Raw genomic sequence first — 16663 nt, 5'->3', positions numbered from 1 at the left:
TCCGGCCATCATTACTCAGAAATGTACAATAAGGGACTGGGTTAGACAATCCCCAAGGTTCTTCCCATCTCTAAAAAAACTGAAATTTTGTATATAAACACTATGATTTACCTCCATCTACACGATCCCACATGGTTCTCACTACTCCGGGTAGGAAAGAGAGGTATTTTCACAGTTCTGGAAATGAGGAAGCAGGGGCCTTGCTCCAGGCCACAAGGCGAGTAAGTCATACCCCTGAGACTGGAACTCAGGTCACTGACCAGCCCAGCACTGCTCTACATTTCCTCTCTTGGTAGAATTGGAAGCACCATCAGTCACCTTACTCTGATTCAAAAGCTATTTTTTCAAGCACATTCTAATCCCCTCAGAGGTAACACACGTGTATCACAGACTCCACTACTTCCTGGGCGCTATTCCACTCCTGCCACAGAATCCACGGATTCTCCACAGTGCCATTTCATTCCAAGGTTAGAGAGAACAAGCTGCCCCATTGCCTATGGGTGTTTTATGATAGGAACAGAATTCTATTTTGGTGCAGCTCTTCTGTAGAATGGGAAGAAGTGTAAGCCACTGTAGCATCAAGACCGTTGTTAACAAGCCCCTGAACTCCAAAGATGTCAAAAACACTCTAATCGTAGGTCCAAAGTAAAGCTGCATTTTATACTCCTAGCAGCCGAATGACACTATTTCTACAGCTAACATTTGGAAATTAAAATCATTTTTGCCCACATAAATATCTGTGCTACTGGGTTGGCGATCAGAAGGATGCCAATTCCATGTTGCTTACTAAGTACCTACTGACAAAGCCAGGATTTAGGCAGAAGAACTTGTTACTGCTTTTAATATTCATTCACTCATTCATTCATTCAACAAATAGTTACTAGGTACAAGGATCTAGAGATATAACAGTGAACTAGACAAAGTTCCAGGTTTTGTGGCGCTTACATCTGGTGGGGGAAGACAAAGGATAAACATGTGTATCAGTTATAAACTGCATTCAGTTGCTAGCAAGAGGGACTAGAAATAACAGAGGTTAAAGAAGATTTCTTTATTTCACATTAAAGAAGTCTGGGGAGGTCACGTGAAAGCAGTCCATGGACATCTGGGACCCAGGCTGCTCCATCTACCCTTTTGCTCTGCCATCTTTAGCAGGTAGCAGCTGTCGTTGAGGTCACCTATGGGTCCAGGATGCTCCAGCCACCATACCTGAGTTCCAGGCAGGAAGCAGGAGAAAGGGGAGAACGGTAACATTATGTCCTTACCTCCTCTTTTTAAGGAGGACAGCCAGCCCCCTCCATCTATATCTCACTGACTCCAGCTTAGTCACTGGGCTGCAAAGGAGGCTGGGAAGTGTAGGGTTTTATCTGGACACACTGCCCCTTTTCCCCATCAAAACTGAGATTCTATACAAAGGAGGAAAAAAAGAATGGGGACAGGATGAGAAACCAGTATTCTCTGCCACGTGACGTAAGAAAATAAAAATTAAGATAATTTCTGCTAGAGATAAATGCTCTGGAGTAATTCAAATGGGGAAATGAGTAAAGAGTGAAGGGAGAGGCAGGGAAAGGCTCTGGCCGGGGCAGTTCTGCTCGGCATTTAGTGGGGCAGAGAGTATCTCAGATGAGAATGAGTTAGGCCTGCTCAAGGCACAGCAGGAGGCCGTGGGAGGATGAGGAGGAACAGGGACAGAGAAGATGAGGCCGGTAAAGTCCAGGGTCTTGGAAGCCACTGTGAAGACTGGATTTTATGCTAAGTGAGATGGGAAACTACTCGAGGATTTTAAGCAGGAGGGTGATATGATCTATGCCACAGTTGTCTGCAGGAAGCCCCTAGAGTCCTCTAGGAATTGGATCATTTCATGAGACTAAACTTCTATGCTCTATCTACACGCAGTATTCGTTTGATGAAGCAAAACACCTTCCTGAAGACTCTTCCGTGGCCCGAGGGGGGAGGGCCTCCAAACCGCACGGCCCTGATGGCTTTGATGCATTGTCCCCTTTGCGCTGGAACAGAAAAAAAGTAGCACCAAAGCCTCCCTGTAGTCCCAGGTCCACCTGATGTGTATCTTCAGAACTCAACTCACATCTAATTTATGCTGCTTTTTTTTTCTTTTTGGTGTCGTGGGTTCAGGCTGAGGAAGACGGGTAATTCTATACGCTGAGAGCCGCCGAAGACTGAACAGGCCTTCTAAATCAGTGCTGGGTTTGCTTCTAAAATGACTTGGTTTGAAAGGAGTTTTTAAAAATTGCACTTCAATGGAGAGCAGACCATATGCTGAAATCCTCTGACTGAAGTTTATGCTGTGCTGCTAGCAATGCTGCCCCTGAATAAAGCCCACTGGAGCCACGGAAGGGAGGATGAGTTGTCAAAGAGACTGCCTTAGGCTTGTGGTATGGCCTCCAAACTTCAGGTTAACTGGTGGATTTATTAATTAATCATCAGAACCATAACCTTCCCACCTGGGCATCTTTGAGCAGAAAGCAGGCAGAGACAGCCATTACCTATTTATTTCTTACAGTTTTGTACTCCCTGGTCAACAGGCTGGTTCAGTCTCACACTCGAGGGCATTGAAAGCTTGAGCTTGCACTCCCTTCACTGTCTGGGGGTGATCTCATTCTCCCAGCAACAGTGTTTGCTTCTGGGGTGACCTTGGGAAGGGCACTTAAGCAGCGTTTTCTCATCTGTCAAGCTGAGACAGCCACAGAGACCCAGAGTCACGTGTGGTAAATACTCAAGCATGGAACAGTACTGGCCACCTTATCTCAAAAGCCCCCTGGCTCCAGTAAGAAGGCTTTTTGCAGCAGGGAAAATGAGTGGGGCCATGTCCTTGCCGCATGCCTGGTAGAGACAGGGGTGAGGTGAGGTGGAGTGGGGTGGAGGACGAGAGGGGCTCTTTGCAGGAAAGACACCCTTAGGCCCTCATTGTGAATCCCAGGCATTTTCTCATTTGCCAAAATTCAGAAGGTCATAAGGAATCAAAGGACGACATCTGCTTGTGCAGAATGTCATTATAGAAGAGTCTGGGAACAAGAGGCCTGTTACAAGTCACCTTTCCAGCTCCTGAAAACAGGCCGATTAATGGAGAAGTTCGGCTCCTCACTGAGCATTACAGGAGTGGGGTCAGCTGGGAATGGGCCAGGGCTCAGCGGTGAGTCAGGACAGCACAGCAAGGACTTGATTAGCTGCTGTCACCTCCTGCCCCCATGCCTGGCCTGCCAGAGAGCCAAGCTTCTCAACAGACTGCTAAGTTTGAATTTACACTTTTTGTAAGAACAGTTCTGCACTCAAGACCACCTGGGAGTTGGCACAGAATACTTTACTGAGGGTCCATTATCCTCTCTCTGCAGTGCTGATAGGTTAGCTCAGGCAAGACTGCAAGACCTGGGAAACTTGCTGTTCCTCATTTAAATTGCTCTTTCTAGCTGGAGATTGACTCACAAAGGTCCTAGTGTCCAAAGTCACCCACCAGTAAGTTCCCAGGCCAGGGTCATATGTGTAAGTGACATTAGCAAGTGGCCTGCCTGTGTGGTTTGAATGGAGAGGTATCAGGACAGCGTTCCCTCCAAAAATAACTCTTGCTCTGGACTTCAGAGTACCACTGATTCATTTTTTTCCAAATGAAGGGGGGAAGAAAGAGGGAAAGGTATTTCAAAATGCAACCACATCTAAAGAGGACAGTCTGTTAAGTCACCTCTCAGATACAGCTTGCTGCTCTTCCTGGTGTGGTAGAGAAGTACTGAGTTCAGCATTCCCTGGGGTGAAAAGAAGAAGTCAACTTCTTTACAGTTTCACCTAGGGTTGGTCACATGATTAGCCTTCTGGGAGAGATTTGTCCAGGAGGCCAGCGAATAAAGACTAGAAGCAATTTAATTGGCTCCAAGTTAATGTCCTTTTCCAGTTGGTCTCATGTAAGCGCCTGGGACTTATGGTCACTAACGTAAAGTGGTTTATAAAGTTCTTTCCCAGGAGAAAGGTCTTTGGGCAGGCAGCGAGTGAGTCTGTGAATTATTTCTCATGGTGGGTCCAGTGGGAGGAGGAAGGAACAGGTTCAAGTGTAAAGAATCTGAAGCTCTCTCCTGAAATCCTCATTTTTCAGCAAGGTAATTTTTGACAGCCAAGGCTTGCTGTTCTAGATTTCAAATTTGATAGAACCTCTGTTCTTAGGAGCTAATCTTATCTCCTACCCCCTAAGTTTAACGGTGAGGTTAATAGACTTAAGTCAACGCGTTTGTGGCAAACTCAGGAGACCAGAATCCAGGTCTTGGGATCCTTAGTTCACTGTGGGCTTGCTTGCTTTTTCTTTTTTCATGTTGTAGTTGTTAATAGCTAACATTTTTTGAGGACCTACAATGTGCCAGATGGCAGTATAAGTGTTTTACTTATGTAACACTAATAACCCTATCAGGTTGAAATGATTATTATCCCCATCTTACAAATAGAAACACTGAGGCATTGAGTGGTTATGTAATTTGCTCAAGGTTGCAGAGATTGTGACTGATGTGGCCAAGATATGAAGCCAGGAAGTCTGGCCCTAGAGCCCATACTCCAAACCACTACCTTGTAATGTTACTGAAACACTGCACACACAGGGTTTAAAATCTAATGACAAGGAAGAGTTCATAATGAAAAAGCAAGAGTGCCACTCTAGTCCATCCCACCCGCAGATCTGTTTCTTAATGTGGTTGCTAATGTGCACGTACTGTTATTTCTTGATTTATCAACTTGAGATATTATCTTTTGGCTTCCTACAATGTTACATGAGGATCTGTACTCTCCCTCACTCCATGCATCTGCAAACAGTGTTTGTGGCAACTCACCTCCAAACATGGCCCCCAATGGGCCACACCTCCAGCACTGAGTTTAGGCTGGCCCTCTCTGTGACTTCCTTTTCAACCACACATTGCAGTAGAGGTGACACTGGGCCGGTGCCTTAAAAAGCCTAGCAATTTCTGCTTTTGTGCTCTTGGGAATTTTGAGCCACCTTGTAAGAAGTTTGGATACGCTGCTGGAGAGACCACATGGAAAGGCCACTTGGAGAGGGAGAGGCCCAGCAGTCCCAGGGTCACAGCTGAAGCAGCCTTTTTGCCCCGGCTACTACCTGACTATAGCCAGAGGCAGGACCCCCAGGGAGCTCAGCAGAAAAACGACATGTCCAGTTGAGCCCTAGTCAACCCACAGAAGGCCAGAGTCTTATGTGAGAAATAATAAACTGTGGTTGTTTTAAGCCACTAGGTTTTGGGATGACTTGTTACATAGCAATAGATAACTGAAACAGTGTTTATAGTATTTTTACTTTCTTCATTAGATGCCTTTGTAACTTTAGATAATATGCCTAAATTCTGTTATCTGCTTCTATTCACTTTTTTTATTGTGGTTAAATATATACAACAAAAATAGGCCACTTAAATAATTTTATGTATACAATTCGATGGCATTAATTGCATTCACAGTGTTGTGCAACCATCACCACTCTTTATAGCCAAAACTTTTCCATCATGCCAAACAAAAACTCTGCACCTATTAAGCAATAACTCTCTATTTTCCCCTCCCCAGCCCTCAGTAACTTCCAATTTATTTTCAATCTCCATGAATTTGTGTATTCTAGATGTCTCATATAAGTGGAATCATATATTTGTCCTTTTGTGTCTGGTTGATTTCACATAGCATAATATCTTCAAGGTTAATCCATGTAGCATGTATCAAATTTCATTCCTTTTTTTGGCTGAATAATATTTCATTGTATGCATATAACACATTTTGTTTATCCATTCATCTGTTGACGGACACTTGGGTTGTTTCTGCCTTTAGGCTATTGTGAATAATAGCTGCAATGAACACTGGTGTCCAAGTATCTGTTTGAGTCCCTGCTTTCAATTGTATTGTGTATATATATATCTAGGAGTAGAATTGCTAGGTCTTATAGTAATTATATATTTAATTTTTTGAGGAACCATCAAACTGTTTTCCAAAGGTGATATACCATTTTACATCCCCACCAGTAATGTACAAGGGTTCCCCAAATTCCCCATCTTTGCCAACACTTGTTCTTTTCTCTCTTTTTTTTTAAAAATTATAGCCATCCTAGAAGGTGTGAAGTAGCCTCTCATTGTGGTTTTGATATGCATTTCCCTAATGACTAATGATGTTAAGCATCTTTTCACGTACTTATTTGCCATTTGTACATCTTCTTTGGAGAAATGTCTAATCAAGTCCTTTGCCCATTTTTTAACTGGGTTGTTTGTCTTTTTTGTATATATAGGGTTTTAGGAGTTCTTTACATATTCTGGATACTAAATTTTCTCCCATTCTGTAGGTTGTCTTTTCACTTTCTTGATAATGTTCTTTGATGCACAAAAGTTTATCATTTTGATGAAGTCCAATTTATTTATTTTTTCCTTAGGTTCCATTAACTTTTGACAGTATCTCTCAAGTTCCCTTTTTATAAAGTATGGATAAGGGTCTCAACACAGAATGAAAGACTGTGGCAGTTAACAGCATGAACCTGAGCTGAAGGAATAGGTGTTATCCAATATCTCATACACTCTGAAAGGACCGTTCTCCTATCTGTGCCATTTTCAAGTCAGTTGCTGGTTTTCACTAAAGCAGAACCTCTACTTGACAACACTGTTAACCCAACTTTGAGTTATTCCTTAAGCCTAAAAGTAATTAGTGCAAATGTTTTAAAAACTATTCTAGAATATTTAATTTAAACTCACTCAGAATGGAAGTTTCCATTCTCCACTTCTACAAATGCAAAGACCTGACTGTACACATGCCTGATTTCTTCCACTAACCCAGAGGCAACTGGTGGGTATCTCAGCACTTTTCCAATCTCAGTCCAGAGGAATGATGGTGTCCGAGATTCCTAGTAGAACACTTTTCATGGCATACATCCTTCAAACCTTCTGGAAAAATGTTCTGATTGTTTAAAAGGATTTCTTGCCATCTCCTGTTGGATTTGTAAGAGACCGAGGGATGGTTATGAAGGTCACATATGCACATCCTGATTAGCAAACCATCCTTTACATAATCAAGGACACCTCTTTCTGTATAGATGTCAGCAAACACGGCGAATGGAGAACTCAATGTCATGTGGGAGAACACTACCATGAGGGCTTTCCCAACAGGTAGTTGTGGCTCAGGGGCCATAGTCTGACTTGTCTAACTGAATCTGTGTGACAAGAAACTTGCCATAATGATGTTTTCATTTCATAACAACATTTACTTGGGCATTTCTGATGGCAGATTATCGTTTCTCCCCCTATCGAAAAGTTAATTCACTGCCATGTTTGGAATGTCTATTTATTTGTGGGGCACCGAGGATACTAAATATCTCATAGTTGTTTTTGTCTTTACCATAAAAATAGAGATATGGCTTGGTAGAAAACATTAAAAAAGTATTTTGAGCTATCAGGTTGGTATAAACATTCTCAAAATTGTATTTGCAAAAGCCAGCATGCTGTTAAGACAATCATATAAACTATCTCAGTTCCAAATAGATAATGATGTTTTATAGAATTGCTTATAATTAGAAAAACTGAAAACAACCTAAATGCCATCATTGAGGGAATGATACTAAATGATAGTATATTCTTACTATGGAGTGACTTCTCTGTAACAATTAAATAGAGAAGATTTATATGATCTAACAAGGAAAGATTTCCAAACATAAGACATATTACTGAGTAAAAAAAAACAATTTAGGTACTATTTGTATAGCAGAATAACCATTTATGTAAAAACAAAGAAAACATATAGTGTTTGTCTATGGTTAAATCTATGTCTGTAAATGCACAGAAGAATATTTGGAAGGGCAAGAAGGTCTGAGATTGGGAGTAGTGGTCAGAGAGGACTTTATCCCTATCTATATACAGTTTTAATTTGTATAAAGTGAACATACAAGTATTGTGCATTACTTGTGTAAGTAAAAATAAAGGTGCTGAGAGTGATGGTGAATAAAACTAAATACCTTAGCTGGGATGTGAATCAGTTGTTAAAGCTCATAACTACCTTCAGTTCTAATTTCCTTTCCACCAATCAAAATTCTGGGAACTCAACAAGAAATAAATTCTTGGCTTGGTCAATACAGGGCTTTGAAGTCGGCTAGGTAAAACAATTCTTTTGCATCTTAAGGGAGAATTTATCTCCAACATTCTTTGCTGTTTTAGTAAAATACGAGTAGGGTTGTTCGAGGATTAGAGTAGAAAAAGAGAGTACTTTTGATTGTCAATTTCACCTTCCCCAAACTTCTGCCCTCCTAATGAAACTGAAGCCTTGCAAGGGGAAGACTAAAATAAAGAGCTGGTTACTATACTTATTTTAAACACCTAAGCTTTAAAAGACTTTTTTCATCTACGTGCCCGTTAAGAAACTGTCAAAGCAACAAAGATGCAAAATGGAAACAGATGTTTTTCTACCAAAAATGCTCTCAGGAATGGTTTCAAATACTCAAGTTTATTTCCCAAGTAACTGTACCGACCAACTTTTCTTGTCCACCATTCCAACCTCTGACATGGCTCTTGGGCCCCTCTGGGTGCACATACTCAAACAGGGCCTGGTTATGGCAGCCTAAGTTCCTGGGAAGCCCTGAAGGTAGGGGAAGGCCTGGGGCTCTCAGTCTCAACTAGGAGCACCTACCTTCAGAGCACCCAGTACAACAGACCTGAGCATGTGTTTAGCAAGGCCAAGAGAAGGCAATGGCATTTCATTTTCATTCTCTGGCTGATTCTGTTTTTCCCTTCTGGGGAAGGCAACCCACCAAACTCCTCTGGGATGTGCAGGGTGCTGGGAATACAAGCTCTCCCCCTTTAGTTCATGACCCCTCCCCTAAGTCTTTGCTTTTAGGCACCTTAGTTGCTAAAGGCATTTAACTTTAATTCCATTTGACTTCCATTGTGTCCAAATTACTGTAAAAAGGAAGAAGACAACAAGCTGTAAATATGAAGAAAGACAGAAAATCATTGAGAATCCTGCCTTTATGAATATTTGATGAAGAAAGGTTAGATCCATAGCTGGTAAATTATAAGAAATTATGTCCATCATGTGACTCTGTCAGCAGAGGTTAATACAAATGGGTTGGGACTTAGTTGGGATGACAATGCAGATTAAAAAAGATTTGTCCTGTCCTCACTGCAATTAGTTTTTCTTCTATTATTAGTGTAATAGAGTTGATCATTAGGATTATGGCAAGAGAACAACTACTCAGTGAAATCATTTTGTTTTTCAGACTATCATTGCATTTTCACAATAAATTTTTCATCTCCACTAATCTAGCCCTTAATTGTGTGGTTGCTGTGGGCAGGATCCAATTATTAACTCTTTTGATCCTACAATGCCCTTGCCATCAAGTACGCTGATTATATGCAGACTGAACAGGCAATTCTACGTTTTTCTGCAGCTGGATACATGGATCTTGTGGTTCATTTAGCGCAAGCAGAAAAATGGTTATTTTGCTCAAATAACAGCTCCAGTCAAGTATGAAATTGTATGTAATTGTGTTATAGGATTTTGCCCAGGTTAAAGGGCTTCTTGAGGCTTCTATTATGAACCTCATTTCTCAGGCATTTATGATTTGTTTTCCACTTTAAAAAAATCTGAATTAGGCCTAACATGCTCTGCCAAAGGCCTTATTGCTATTGTTATTATTATTATTTTGCAAAGGGGATTAAAGTAGTTATCCAGCATTCTTTGTACCAAGACAGAGAATGTAATTGATGTCAAGCACAGTGAGCTGCAATGTAGAAAAAATGGCACTGTGGACCCCAACAACTGCAGGCATAATTTGCCCAAGCAGTAGTTTAGATTTGCAAGGGTACCTTTATGCCCTTTCAACAAGGCTAAAGAGCTTGGAGACTAAAGCCAGAGAGAGGGTGGAGTGAACATAACCAGGGTATTAAAGTTTCCAGCTATTTCAGACCAGGCTCTAAACAAACAACTTGCAAACAAACTTTAATGCTTATTTGTCATCACTGTGCTTATTTATCATCTCTGTGCTCCTTATAGAAAACACCACTGCCTTGGCCTAAGGTCACCTTTTCCTTTGACATCCACACATCATGAATTATATACCTTTTATAAAGTTGCCATATACTTTTTAAATGAGAGCTATGGCTGGTGGAATGTTTAAAGATCAGTATAAGACAAGGAGAAAGGCAAAATGTGATTTCTGTCATAGAGGGCACGTGAAAGAGAGAAAGATGTGGAGAACAGAGTATACTCACAATGGAAAGGCCAATTAAAAAATAAAAATAAATGTAAAACATACTAATAAATTGAGAGGCCCAACATAGAGGACAAAGTGCGTTTCTAAAGCTAAAGTAAGGCTAGAAAAAATGAATAACTAGGAAAAAATTGTCTTGGGAAGGGTTAAATGTGACAGCCAAAAGAATAATTGGAATTGTCATGCCTGTAGCAATCTCACTGTAGAAGCGGTGTCTCAGCAAGGTCTTCTGAGAGTTCCTCCCAACAGAAGTATACACTCTGCCCAGTCTCACAGTCATCCAAAAGTAGGAAATTTAATACATCAGGGAGTCTGCTGGATTATCAGATCAACTAATCAATAGCATTGACAATATTTCCACCTAAAAGCATGGGGGAGCAGTAAGTAAGGCACCAAAGCAGAGGATCTTTGCCAATACATTACCTTGGACCTTTGACTTCTGCCAAGGGCCCAAGAGGCACATGACTTTTTTCCCCAAGACCTGGATTTTCTGCCTAAGTGATTTTGACCTGCTCAAATTGAGTCAACTGCATTCTTCATCAGGAATTGGCACGGGGGCCATATGCAAATGGTGCAGACCCAGTCTCCCAGGCATCTGAAGCAGCATGTTGGGTCATGCCATTACCCCCTCTCAGCAGCCCTCCCCTCCGGACTCTGTAAATCTCAGCTGTGTGTGTGCAACATCACTGGACTCAGTGGGATACAAATGGCTTCTCTGTGTATCTGGATTGCTCCTGAGACTTGAGCCACCTGAAGAGTTCTGTCCCCTCTGTGTGACCTACACCTGGTGGCTCTGAAAAGACATTTTGGCTACTCTCAACTCACTGAATTTAATGCTCCAGAAAACAGCAAGATTTCATCACTGAGGATGAAGCTAACTCAGAGAGACACAGACAATATGCTGTTCATGTCCCTGAGTCTATAAAAGCGCATTTGGTGTGATACAGAACCTAACTTGTCAAATCCACACCAAATGTGCTCTGTGGAATCTGGCTGTCTCCCCAAACTGCTCTTTTGGTGTGGAAATTTGTGTGGAGGCCAGCCCCCAAATATCAGGATGAACTCCATCTCCAGAAACACATTTGTAGTTGGTAAAGACTGTCAAAGGAAGGGGACAGACATTTGTTAAGTACCTGCCCTGGACTAGTTACTTCATTTTATCTCATTTAATTCTCTTTACATAATCATTCAAAGTTTACTGATGAGGAAACTGTGGCTCAGAGAGGTGAAATAATGTGTCCAAGGACAGAGATAGTACAAGGCAAGACTGGAATTCAAATCCAGGCCTGCCAGGTTCCACAAGTCCTACCCCCAAACTCTTTGTACCACCCACCATTGCTCGTTTCCACCAGAGGAATAACAGACAGCTTATCAAGTTACTAGGCAAAGGCAAACAGAAAAAATGCCAATCCCCCAAATCTTCCGAAATCACAGAGAATAAGGTGGCTGGACAGTGGCACACTCTGGAGAGGCTCACTTTCCGTGTTTATTCTGTTCTCAAATAGAACATATAATTGAGGGGTTGGGGGGGATGTGTCAAAGTGGGACTTAAAGGGGTAAAATGAAGAACTTATCTGGAAATGGATCTGTCGTAGTTCCTTCTATACCAGTCATTGGGCTCTTTAACCATGACAAAGCCAAGATTTTCTAAAACTGGCATATTATTGTAGTCTGCCTGGCTGTGCTATAAGTATTTCAAGGACTATTAAATTAAACCCTGGAGACAGTTTCCCTTAAGATAAAGAGCATGCTTTTTATTGTGTCATCAAAGGAGACCAGAAAACCTGAAGCTTTCAGCTTTAAAGACAACATAATGAGATCAGAGATTTTGCTTGCAAAGAAATTAACTTTCGGTTAATTAATGAAAGTAACCTTAAACAGCGGGCGTGTTGCCAACAACCAGGGCACTATAATAAAGGGGGGGGGGGGCGCGGGGATAATAGGCTGCTTTCAAGGGGCCAGGGCTCAGCAGCCCAGAAAAGAAATTTGATGAGGATGCTGCTTGTAAATTTGATCTCAAATTCTTAAGATGAACAAATAATAGTCTTATCTGTAATAAAGTCTGCAACAAATGCTTTCTTTTCCCCCATAATTTTCTGTTCAATTTAGATAGAAGATTTAATTAGATGTTGGTGAAACACTAGTTATTTAATAAAACTCTTAATAAAAATCTAATCTATGGTACATAGAAACCACTACGACATAATCACAATTTAAAAAATACGGTTTAGAGCATTTACTTTTTACAATTAAGAGAATATACGTATGTGACATGTTCTGTTTCTAGTGCAAGGAGAGACTAAGAAGGCAAACCTAAAAAAAAAGCTCCTAAATTGCAATCCTTTTTCTCTTCTCAGAAAGTTTGTTTTTCAAGGTTTTCTTTTGTCACTTGCAACAGAAAAGGGTCCTTGAACCTGAATGTGAGGAATGAAGAATGATCTCTCCTATCACATAAATTTTTTAAGTTAACATTTGCTTACTGCAAGGAATGGACTAAAATTCCTAAAATTTAAGGATTCCTAAAATTGTATGAGAAACAATATGGGCCCCTACATCTGTTCAACTTAACTGTAATTTTACCATTATAGACTATCAATAAACCCTGAGGTGAAGATAAGGGCTTCCCTCTGACTGAGTCTATGGGGGTATATGTAAATTCAAAAAAGGCATGACAGGGCCGGCCTGGTGGCGCACTGCTACAGTGCGCTGCTTGGGAAGCGCGGTGGCGCTCCTGCCGAGGGTTCGGATCCCACATACAGACTGGCCACTCACTGGCTGAGCGAGGAGCGGGGGCAACGCCGAGGGTTGCGATCCCGCTGCCGGTCCCGGTCCGGTACGGGCGCGACACTGAGGGTTGCGATCCGTTGCCAGTCACGAAAATAGACAAAAAAAAAATAAGGCATGACAAAGTAATTGTGCACGAGTGACCCACAGCATGTGTTAAAGTGACGTTAGGGACATTCTGAGTATACTCCTAATCTAATACCTTAACCAAAGGTAGACTTCTGGACTGGACATACTGCACCCCAGGATTCACTCTAGATGGCAATTCTTAGAGGTCATGTTTTCTATATAAAACTTTGGTATTGGTGGAAATGTTGGTTCCCATGTGAAGTTGCTCTTAAGTTCTCACATAGGTTGAGATCCAGCTTGTTTGAACCATCTGGTGGTCTGTTTCGCCAGATTTACTGGAAGGAGTTGAACAGTTTGAGGGAGTGATGCCACCCTTGATTCACCAGTTCAAATTGAACTTCACAAAAGCCACGTCCCTTTATTTGACATCATGTAGTTCTCGTCCCCCTTCAACATTATTTGGGTAGAAGAATCTGAAATAATTTCTCAGATAAACAGGGTGGGAGGTGGAGTTAAAAGTTGAAGAGCTAATTCCCCCAGTCTGAAGGGGCAGGCAGATGCTGGTGGAAATCAGACTGTTTTTCTGCTGTCTTCCCATGACCAAGCACCAGGACTAAAATGCCAATCAGTCTTTTTGGAGCGGGGAACGGATGGGGAGGTAGGTGGCTGGTACAGATATAGAACCCTGAACCTTGGTGTTACCAGCACCATGCTCTAACCAACTGAGCTACCCAGCCAGCCCCTAGCGAATGAACTTGCTTTGTCCTTGGCCAGGGCCATGTGGCATCTCTGTTTGTGTATGATTTGAGAAGGTCACTGTTTAATGCATCTGGATATTGTGATCATCCAGATTTAATCATCAGGATGGGGTTCCAGTGGCTTCCACTGTATATAAATTTAAATAATGACCCTTCCTCTCATGAAGGAAGGAAAGACCACGGACTTTGCCCATCTGTTCTGTGAGCCTGTTCATTTTGAGTTTCTGATTAGATGCCTCTTGCTATTCCTATGCATGCCATAATCTCTAAACAATGCCACAGTGTTAGGCAGCATTTAATGATTTATAGTGCTTGTTAATTTTTGTTTCAGATCTGATTCCTCTTTGGCTACTGACACATGGGGTTGGCATGGACTGAACACAGCCAGTGCTTATTTAGATACACTGTGCACAACAAGAAGCCAGCAGGGGCCTATCAGGCACTCAGGCCACACAACCAACTCAAGAATGTGTCCTGATTGGGGGTCAGACTGGATTTCATCTCTTTGTCTGCCACACCAATATCTACATGGCTGGCCCAGCCACTCACACAAGCCCAATCCCAGACTGGGTTAGAGGAAAAACTGGGGACCTGCCACAGAGTTCCTGGAAAATAGGATGAGGACGCAGTGAGAAAACTATCTGAAATAATATCTAATTGTGTCCTTTGGGGAGGGGGTAGGCTGCCCCACAAGCCCTTGCTCTCGTATCTCTTTCCAACGTGCACTGACTTTTGTCAGTCACCTTTTCTCTCTCCCCTCTATTAGTTGCCTTCTTTGTGACTTGCCATTCCTGGGGACAAGAGACATATTCTCTAGTTGAAAAAAATATATTTTTAAATGTGCTTCTAGATCCGAAATGTAAAAGGGGGTGGGGGGTGATCCCAACCCGTTTCTTTGGTATAAAGCACAGAGGCAGTGTCTGAAGCTTTCTTAAATATTAATATTATAATGAGGAGACATGAGGTTCTTGCTCCACTTGTGGGTGTCACACAACATCCTGCCTTAACAGGATCTTCGGGAGCTCATGATGCCTCCAAGCACAAGCTGTTCTTCCAGAGGGATGTTGACTTTTGTGGTCTATTAAGCAAGCAATGCATAAGTCAAATACTCTTCCAGGAGCACAGCACTGACGCAAGTGCTGCAGGCCAAACTGCACATAAGTCAGTCCCTTTTCCTGTGGGTTTTGTTAAAGAGAATTTTCCATAACAAGACAACAATAATGACACATTTTGGTGTTGAAACAATTACTGACTAGGTAACAACAATCATCTAATAAGTCTGTTCATCTTTGTGCTGCTGGGGAAGCTGCCAAAGCTTTTGGGTGACAGGTCCCTCAGACTGATATTCAAGGCAACCCAGCTTGTGGCTTCTTGGTATAGCTAATAGAGTTCCTTAACCATTGGCAGCTTAGCCTCTGTGGTTGAGACCCAGAGCTCTGAAGTCCAAGAGAGGCTTGGGTTGGAGTCCTGATTGGTGACTGCACTTGGGAAGATTACAAAACCTTGCTAAGTTTCTCTATCTGTAAATGGGGACACAAATATCTACTTCATAGAGCTGCTCTGAGGATTCAGTGAGGCCACAAATGTAAAGTGTACAGCATGACGCCTGGCACTTAGTAACTAGCTCAGTCAATGACAACTATTATTACTAGTATAATATTTTCCTTGAAGCTTGGTGACTGCAAGTTGTGATTGTTTCTGGATACTGTAACATTCAGGAATGTTTCTACTCTTCTTATGATTATTAGTCCTCTGTAACATTTCAAACATGAAAACCATCCTATGGTTGGTACTGAGAGCAACCATAAGTTTAAACTGGAATAGTTAAAGGCTCTGGCTCAGAGGTAACAAAATGGTGGTTCAAGGTGCCACGTTTAGCCCACTCGCATTCATTTTGGCCCAAACCGTATGGACTCTTGCAATTTTTAAAAAATGTGAATTAGTTATTAAAGAAGAAAAAAGAAAGGAAAAAGAAATACAGAGATTTCACTCAAAAATCTAGAGTTGGCTTTGCTTGAAAAATGGGAAGATCTGCTTATCTGGGCCAACACTGCCCCACAACAGTACCTGACAGAGCTGAGTAGCAGGTGCCCTCTCAGGACAGGACACACATGCTCCAGTTTGAAACAAGTGCCATCTCTCTCTGCTTGGCCTGCTTCATTCTTCTCAGTTACCAGGTCCTGCTCAGTTCATTGGGCTGTAAAAAGCCAGCCCATTTAGCGTTGACATTAGCCATCGTTGGTTGTCTGTCCACCTTCTTCCACAATTCCACCATTTTGCTCTCTGCATTTTTAGTTCAGTACCTGGGGGCTGCTTTAGCATAGTTTTATGAGCTTCCCCACCCCACAGCAGTTACTTAGGAGGAATCTACATGCTTTTCCCATGGTGACCATCAACGATAAGTCTATCATTTGTTTTTGTTCCCTAACTCCCATGAAATTTACTTATATATGTCCTTCTGTGGCATCAGCCCTGGCTTCACTTTGAGGCCAGTTTAGATGCCAAGACTGGTGGAACATACCAGTCCATAAAGCTCAGAATCAGACTTCATTCTTGGTTCGGCCATCCTGTGCCTATGTTACCTTATTACCATTAATTATCTCAGCAGACACTGAACTCACTAGGTGTTCATAAATACTACCCCATCTCCAAGGACATACCTAGCATATCTGACAGCTGAAGCAGATAATTTTTTTTATATTTCTCTCTTCTCTACAACAAAATTATTCTGAATAATCATCGTATAGTAATCAGTAATTACTTTTTTGATTTGCTCTTTAGTTTCAAAACAACTAATGAACAATTAAGAATATATTTCAACTTTAAAATATTA

General features: G+C 41.8%; 1 protein-coding gene across 1 annotated transcript in view; it reads right to left on the bottom strand.

Annotated features, from left to right (window-relative positions):
• Positions 1–16663, bottom strand: part of LOC103588445 (alpha-ketoglutarate-dependent dioxygenase FTO-like) — a 242470-nt gene that overhangs the window by 14560 nt on the left and 211247 nt on the right. The window lies entirely within an intron of this gene.

This window comes from Galeopterus variegatus, unplaced genomic scaffold, assembly GCF_000696425.1.
Source record: "Galeopterus variegatus unplaced genomic scaffold, G_variegatus-3.0.2 Scaffold32, whole genome shotgun sequence".
Classification (NCBI taxonomy): Eukaryota; Metazoa; Chordata; class Mammalia; order Dermoptera; family Cynocephalidae; genus Galeopterus; species Galeopterus variegatus.
Note: the sequence above shows the minus strand (reverse complement) of the source record. Positions and strands in the feature narration are given on the sequence as shown.